Genomic DNA, 9,093 nt, shown 5'->3' with positions numbered 1-9,093 from the left:
GCCTGCAGTGGAGCACTTGGTGTTTTGTAGGTGTCACTAGTTATGACAGAGAAGGTAGGAATTGAGACCTGTGAGGAGGATGAGGATTTTGCTAGGGGAGAGGTTCTAAAAGAAGTAATATTTGGTCAGAGGTGGTTGGGTGAGAAAGTACTACTGTAATTTCACATTGATCAGTTTTATGATCATCTCATTTCATAGATGGCAAAAAGTCAAGAGGGTGGTAGTGTCCAAAAGAGAATGGCACTTAAGAGTGTGCTAGTGGCATGAAAAGTAATGTATAAAGGGAATGTTTAGCAACTAATAGCAAAAATTAAAATTAGACTAAGATGAGACCAATAATTCTCATCAGCTGGAAAGCACTGAAGGAAAAATAAAAGGTCAGGAGTTATTACCTGATCATGGAAAGACTGAGTTGCCAACATGATATGGCTGTGAAAAGCCAAAAGTGATCCTGGAATATATGAGGTGAGGCACTTCCAGTGGAAATAGGCAAACATTCATAACACTGGAGAAGGTGTTGTTCGAGCCTCATCTGGAATACTGTTCACATTAGTCCATATTTTAAATTCATCTTTGTTCACAATTGAATGACTAAAGAGAAAACTTGCTGTACTGACAGGACCTTGGAGAAGAGAATGAAAAGGTTTGTGTGGTGCAATACAATGAATTCTGCTAGAATGGTTCTCTATACTCAAAATGGAAAAACCTTTCTTAATTTTAAAATCAAATTAGTGCAGGAATAAATGGTTATAATCTAGCTCTGAGTAATTTTTTTCCAGATTTCAAAGAAGGTTTTAAATATTAAACAGGGGACATTGAAAGAGAGTTTTCCTTTAAGAATAGTAGAAGCAAGTAGCTGTTTTGACAGCCAAGTTTAATACATTTTGAGAATGGGTTTTGTGACTAGATAGCAGTTACCTGCAACAGCAGTGTCAAAGAAGGTCTTTTATAGAGCAGTGCCATGATAACATATATTGCTTTTGAAAACAGTTGCTAGCTCTGATATAAAAACTACCATGCTGTTGCCAAAGTAAAGCTATCTGTAAAATGATTCCTGCAATATATTGACATATTAATATAGTTTCTCTCAAAATTAAAATTTAAAAACAAGCTCTTTCTCCCTCCACTTCCTCCCCTCACCTTGCTTCAGCAGACAGTAAAATTTGCAAGAGTCACTTCACCAAGCAATAGTAATGGTAGGAATATATTATACATTACTTCCAAAAGAAAACATACCTTAGGATGTGGTGAAGTGTAGAAAGATATTTTTATGGTCAGTGTGAATATTTTAGTTTCTAGTTTTTGTGGCACATGATGATATTATGTTAAGAAGTTATTATTCTGCAGTGTATGACTTACTGCCTGGTCCTGCTGCTTTAACTCAGACCTTTCACAACTTGTTTTCAGACAAGGGGATTCTTTTACATTAATTGTGCATTTGAGTAAGGAATGCAAAACTGGATCCCCATTTACTACACTGAAATAAAATGAACAAACCAAATAGGGTATGAGAGAACAAGGAATTTGTATTTTGCATTGATTCAGTTCATAACACAGCTGTTTTCCAGATTTAACCCTCATATTGAGAATTCTCCTACTACTTGATAAATCACTCAGAAAGGTTCAGGTCTGTGACTATCTTCTATTCAATTCCTCTTTCCAGACAGAGATAATAAAGTGGACAATGTTCACATTCAGGCACAGAAAAGGTGATAGTCCATTAGGAAATATTAGTATTTCTGAAGTAAGTCAGTGTTGCTGTTTCTTGCCTCACTCTTGTCAGTTTTAACCACTATTCCCAGGCCTGCAATGGGCAAATATACTCCTGACTGCACTGGCCTGTACTGTCATCCCAAGAAACAATTGAACTAAATCACAGAGGGTTAAACCTGAGCCTTTGGCATTAGGGTTCTTAGGAGCTTAACTTTGATCTTTTAAAGTATTCTTCTCTCAAAAATCAAGCACAATCATCATTAGAAAGCTTGGGTTATACAGATCTAAGGTTGCACTGTGAAAAGCAGAGTTGAACACACCAGCTCCACGCTCAAGCAGCCATCTCACCAACATGGTAACCAAACTGACGCCAAACCCATCCTAATCAGCTTTCTTGATGTACATCTTCATTAAAGGTGCAGCCAAGCCTCTCACTTTCAGAGAAGCACTCCAGCTCCTGTGGTAGCATCCTGCTTCCTGACCAGAGCAGTGAATATTTCTGATCGTGGTCTGGCACAGTTCCAGGTAAGGTCAAACCTGTGCCCTGAGCCGAACCCTCCGCGGTGCTGCCGGAGGCTCTGTGGCTGGGAATACCTTCCCAGCAAGAGGCTGCAGCGTGTCACCCAGCCAAGCTGTGACTCATGTTTCCTATGTCTTGGATGGCAACTTGCATTAGTAGGCAATTAGATGAAAGGGAAACATCACTGCTATTTCCCCTCTTCTAAGTATATCTAGTAAAAAATTAATGCAGCTAGGGCCCTCAAGGTTTGTAGCTTGTTGCGAACAAATATGTGTTGGAAAATTCTCTTTTAGACTCCTAGTTCATGCTACAGGTTCCTAGATGCTATGACATTTTAAATAATAATAAAATAAATAAGAGAGCCTCTCTATAGGACTCCTGCATAAAGATTGGGTTGCTAGAGAAGTCTGCAAGACATTTTGGCTAGATACAGCCTGGTTGTTCAAATTCAAGTAGAATTTTGTTTTTATCAATTCAAATGATGTCTTCTGAATTATATCCTGCTTTTGTACATAACATTGCATGGTCCCTGTGTTAGACAACGGTCTCTGGATATCATACCACTATCATTATTATCTTCATTTTGGTCTGAAAAAGCCTTCTGCATGGTGTAGACACTGTGCAAGGACAGGCTAACATGCAAAATCTGCTCAGAAGAAGGATCCAACACCCTTTGTGTTCCTCTGCAATGTGTTTGTGTGAAAGACCTTGGCTTCTTGTAGAAACTGTCAGCTTGGGGAATAGAAGCTATACAATTCCAAAAATCTAGAAAATAATCACCCTCTCTGTGGGGGAAAGGGTCTGATGATCAAAATGCTTCCTAAAAATTTAACATTTTTAAGTTGTCAGGATTCTCAGTAGATACCACTGTCATGTAAAACTAGAGGGAGTATTTGTACTCAATGTACACCTAATATATCCTAAATTAAAAGCTGTCCTTAACCAGCCTTTCACATGCTTATAGGTGCAGGTAGAACACACCATTTCTTTCATAAAAACATGCAATTCTTCTATTGAGTGCTCAGTCACTCTGAACATATCAGCCTACATCATGATTGGCACGTACAAGACAGAAAGTCCATCTGGAAAAAATGTATGCCACAAATTACCCATAGCATGCTGACATTTTCCTTACTGTTCCATGCACTTTGAATTGAAAATAATTAGCCAGCTATACTACTAGTAATAATGTTGCCTAAATACTGGTTGTACAGGAGGTCTGAGAAACCATTCAGCCTTTTGTCTGAAAAAACTGACCCACTGACTTTTTCACTTTCTGCCACCATAAAATGCTTCTGTTCTGGAATTGCCAGCCAAAGTCAGACCCTCCATAGCAGGCAGAGCAAAACCTCCCTCCAGGTGCATAAAGGGATATATGGGATATAAAATACTTCTTGCACAGCTCTGCTTACAACAGGCTGATTGTTTGTGCAAGCCTAGGCACCTCCCCTTCAATGAATTCCACGTATTACTCTTCTGACAATTTAATGGGCAGCTGATATTGCCACCATAATTTTACACCCAAATTAAAGTACAACATGTGTAAACACATATTTTTTTGTGATGACATGTGTAAAGGACTAACAGGAACAAAAGTTTCACCCTAGGTTTCACCATCCCCAAGACAATTCAATGGCTCCATTCCTTTGCCTGGTGAGAGGAAAAGCTATATGAATCCAAGATGGGCGCTAGTGCCATTGTTCAGTGCACTTTTGGAAGGTGTTTAAAGTAGTTAGCACAGCAAGGGAGCCTACAACAACATAACAGATGATAACCTAGCACAGAAAATAAACAGAGCTCTGGACTCAAGCAGCTAATGTGCTGGTGCAGGTTTGCTGACAACAATGTTTTGGTCATTGGCTTGGCCTGTACACACCAATCCCTTCTTCCTCGTGTCAGGACAGTCTGATAGCAACATTGAAAAGAGAAGTGTCAATGGTCAGGGACATTTGAGCAGTGTTTAAGATCTTGTTTTAGTCATATTGCTGCATTTTACACCAATGATAATAATGCCCACCATCCTGTTACTTGTCTTCATAGCTCTCATGCTTTCAAAGGAGAAAAAACATTTTCTGCCAGGGCACAGAGAGCTGAAAAGCCACACTCAAGGTGACAAAGAAGGAATCCACAATCCCAGGAAGGAAACTCAAACCCCAACTGAGCAGTCTGGGACCTACTCAGAATATGTGGAAATCTCTTTTTTCTGCAGTTAAGAATGGTGAAAAGGGTACACACATTTGTCAATAGATAGTGCTGCACTCCATGTCATAATGGTGCTATAATTGGCATCCAGCAGCCTCTGCATAAGGCCACATGGTTAGAAGAAATTGCTAAATTATTTGACTTGTAAACCCAGTTTGAAATGCTAACTGCAGAGTTGTCTGAGTGATAAACTCTTTAAGGAGAAACCTTTGATCTCCAGTCAAGTAAAGACCTTTAAAAGTCCTGAAGTCTGGAGTAGCCAGCCCTAAAGACCTTTGTTTGCAGCTATCACTGGAAGAGGGGGAGGGAAAAAGCATTTTGCAGTGATTGCCCAGAAATTTGGCTTTGCTTGTAAAGCTGGAAGGTGAAAGGCCGTGCAGCTCCCTTCCCCCAGACAAACAAGAAAAAAAGGTTATCCAGCTTTATGGTATAAGGCAGTCCTTAAGTTTAAACTAATGAATTTAGCTTAACCAAGAAGATTGCAATAATCTGAAAAAAAAAGGTTTATAGACAGTGAATTTTCATGGTCTTGAAAAAACACTTTAAAGATCAAATTTGAAGTGGCCTGTGGCAGCCTTTAAGCAAACCCTGTTGCAACAGTTTTGGTTTCTGGCACTGAAATGGGAAAGAGTTCAGTCTGCACACAATTTCAGCTGGAGGCACTTCCTCACTCCATCACCCAGCTGAGCTCAGGGCCAGGGCTGCACGTGTGCTGCCCTCCATCCCTCAGCATCACTCCTGCTAAAAGCAGCAGGGTGTCGGGCCGCCACCGAGGCAGGGACAGCTGCACCAGATGTGAACTCTCTCCTGCCACTACACAGGCAACCTCTAGGAGAGGCAGGAGGGGTTACTAACCTTTCCTTCCTCACCAGTTTATTCATGGGTAATATCCTTCTTTGCCAACATTTCTTCTGACAGAAGGAACTAGAGTTAAAAAAACCTGCCCATAAATTGGTAAGGCCCTAGTGTCACTCCTCCTACTTCCTCCTGTGTCCTTTCACCACCATCACCCCCTGGATGAAAGTTCACAGCTCACTAGCAGTGTCTGTAAATGGCAGATCTTTTACTGCTAGCTTTAGCCTCTGCTGAGCTCCCAAATGGGATGGTGTTGCTTGATGGGGTCATCTGTTTACTTAAAACAGGACTGGGATCAAAAGTTCATTTTCATGGACCATTAAAGGACAACGATAACTGCGCCAGCCACTGCTGAGTTGAGCTGGATGTGACTGGAAGGGGAATAACACCATATGCCAGCCACCCTGCTCCTAATAGGATTTATTTCAAGTGCCTTCCCTGCACCTATTGGGGAATATGGAAACAGCCATCTTCCATACCAGTCTACAAGACATATCTGTAGGCAATATCTGACACATTATCTTCCCCTCAGAGGTCACTGGTGATTCATTACAGCATATTTACAGACATTCCAAGAGCCACTTGGATCTGTTTCAATGAATCAGTAACAGTCAATTTCTGACCTGCAGAATCATACTCATCTTTCAGTTCTTTTGGTCACAGGAAAACTCTGAGACTTACTGCTCATGTTAAGCATTAAAGTCAACACTTGTGATCCAGGGAGGGAGTGAGGCAGAAAGAGAAACAACATGGGAAAGGTGAACATTTAAATAACTTTCAAGTCTCCACACGGCAGAACTGAAAAACTGAGCCAATATTCACATTGCCTCTAACAGGCAGGCCCATGAAAAGTAGAAGTACTATGAAATGAATGATTTTTGGTGTAAAAACCTAAGTTATTTAGGCTTTTTAATTGACAGTGGTTTTGGCTAATAACCATAAAAGCTCCAGTCCAATCATGACTTAAGCCTAATTTCTACAGGAACACAAAGGAAGACTTCCTTATTTAAATAAGGACACCCAGACCATGCAGCTGACCTACATATCTGCTGAAGGCTGAGCATCTGCTGTAAAAAAAATATTTTCTCCAGGAAAATTGTGGGTTGGTTTTTTTTCTAATGGCACGTTTAAATGCTCAGGAGAAAGTAATGGCTTGGGCCACAGTGTGCCACCCTGTCTCCACAAAGCCGGCCAATGGCTGGGTGCTCCCGCAGAGCAGGAGGGAGCTTTGTGTGTGGATGGAGCCTTGTGTGTGGATGGAGATCTGTGTGTGGATGGAGCCTTGTGCGTGGATGGAGCCTTGTGTGCAGCTCCATCCCCAGTCCTTCCCATCCAGGGAGGGACTGCCAGCTCTCCAAATCAAAGCCTCAGGCCTTTGATAGCGGCCATATCATAAGGCCTTTCCTCAACTCCAGGGTGTTTTTCCCTCCGTAGTGTGGTGTGTTTTGACTGCTCCATCAGACTCATTAGAAAATGCCAAGGAATGGTACCAGACCAGCAGGACAAAAATTTGGAAACTGACAAGGGAGAAGTGGGAAACCGTGGTGGCCTGGGCAGTACCAGAACTGCTTAAGGGAGTTCTGCTACCGTCTGTAGATCGCACAAGTGTCTGGTGGCACCCATTAACTGCTCTCAGCATAACAATGGCCCTTTCTCATCCCTGCCCATCCTCCCTGTCCCAGTTAAATGAGCCATTTCCCAGACAAATAAAGACTGGAGAGTCTGCCTTCTCTAGGGGTAGGAGACTGAGGAAGGCAATTCAGACGGGAATGGAGGAAGACAGGGCTGCCGTGAGCGCTGCTGAGGGACACGGGGAGAAAGGGAAAGCTGGAACAGGGGAGAGAGGCGCAGGGAGCCCGAGGGGAGGAGAACTGCATTTACCCTCTGTACAGGGTCTGCAGCAGGGAAGGGAAGTTTCGGATAGAAGGGATCAGAGACTGCAAGAGATGAAAGGAAGATGGGAACGGAGGAGGCTGGCAGGGAGGTGACCCGGGTGCCTGCACCAGCTCAGCCTGCAGGAGCTGCAAGGTGCGCCAGTGTTGAGTAGAACCAGCAGCAAAGGGCTGCGTTTTGTGCTCCCCACTTGTTGTTTCCTCAGCACACTTATGTCCCTCCATCTGAGCTGGATGAGCAGGCACGAAGGCACCTACTCTGACCTTGTCAAAAGCTGGTGCCTGACTGCACTCCTGCCCTTTTCTGCTGTGGCTGCAAGGACAGTGTGTCTGACCAAGAATCTGCTGCTGAAATTCTTGTCTTTCCTCCAGCCTTCAGCAAACAAGAAGCACAACAGAAGTAGAAGCCAGATGGATCACACAGTGTACTTTAAAGGTGACAGGTTAAGCTTCAAGTCCACAGTGCATCTGTATTTCTTTGCCTAGTATAGGTAATATGAAATTTAAAACATGTTTTCATATTTCTACCTGACTTTGTATAGCTAGATGTATAACTATATGCATTTGCCCACGTATAGTGTAAGTAAATATTTCTATGCCTAACCTGACTGCAGGCTTCATGCTGCCAGATAAAGCAATCAGTTTTAAGGAATTCAGGAATACAAGATGGGTTTATCATACCTCAGTTGTATTTTTGCCACTTGTGCTAAGAACAACTGTTGAAAAACCACAGGCAGCCATGCTAACAGAGCAGAGCCCAGAAGTTGGGCTTAGAGTGCATGAAGTTCAGTATATGAAGAAAAAAATAGCAAGACAAATAATTTGCTAAATGATATTAAGCCAAATCTTCCTCTACAGCAATGTTAATTATAAGAAGCCATTACAAAATAATTAAAAAAAAAAACAACAACAAAAACAAACCCAAACCAACTTCAAATTTGCAACACTCACAACGCAGAGAGAACACAGAGCCTTGCACAAAATTGGGGAAACCTATTTGGGAACATTTTATGGTAGACCTTCTAAGCATAATTCTCTGCTGATTAGGATGAAGGATGAAGCTGATCAGCACTGCAATCAGGTCACTATTGACAAGTGCTAACTTAGCCTTCCCTGGATATCTCCTTCCCAGCCCAGCCACTCCTGAACTCCCTGTTACACAGGTGCTCATGCTTCTGTACACACTTCCCAGCCTTTCTGCAGGAGCAAGAACTCAGCTGAGGGCACACTCAGAGGAAGAACACTCTCAGGAGGGTGTGTGGCACAGTTTCCCCCTCTTCCAAGTGCACTCTTCGAAATACCCGTTGTTAACATTGCTGTCACTTTCTTTTCCCCCATGCTGTAACACTGGTGCTGAATATTGATGAGACAAACCAGGTGTAGCCCGTGGCATTTATTTATTTTGAGGCAAATCCAAAATTTTGGTAACTATTTTGGAATTATAAAGAAGAACTATAGGTCAGCTGCTTCTCTCAATCCAGAATGGGCTCTTATATTTTAATCAGTCAATTAAAGGAAATACTTGCCTTGAATCCACAAATGTATTTTTCCTTTTAGATATTCCAGACACTTTTGGTCTTACATTAAAGTTAGTGTTGGCTCTTTATATAATTCATACAAGTAGCCACAGGCACTAAAAAAAAAGTTAATTTCTTAACTGTAGCTTTCCTCTCTTTATGGTTGCAATTTCAATTAACTGTTCTAAATAACTGACAACATGGAATATAAAACATTCCTGCAACAATGTAGGTCTAACAGCAATTACGTTGATTTACTCTGGACCATGTTAAGTTCAGGGAGTAGGATAAAGAGACAAGAGTTTAAAACTTCTTTCACACTGATGTAATAAATTCAGTACATTGCTTTAAAGTTAGGGCAAAATAGCTGGTAACTGAAAGTCAAAAAAAACCC

This window comes from Zonotrichia leucophrys, chromosome 6 (assembly GCF_028769735.1).
Source record: "Zonotrichia leucophrys gambelii isolate GWCS_2022_RI chromosome 6, RI_Zleu_2.0, whole genome shotgun sequence".
Lineage (NCBI taxonomy): Eukaryota > Metazoa > Chordata > Aves > Passeriformes > Passerellidae > Zonotrichia > Zonotrichia leucophrys.
The sequence above is the reverse complement of the archived record's forward strand: the minus strand, read 5'-3'. Positions refer to the sequence as shown.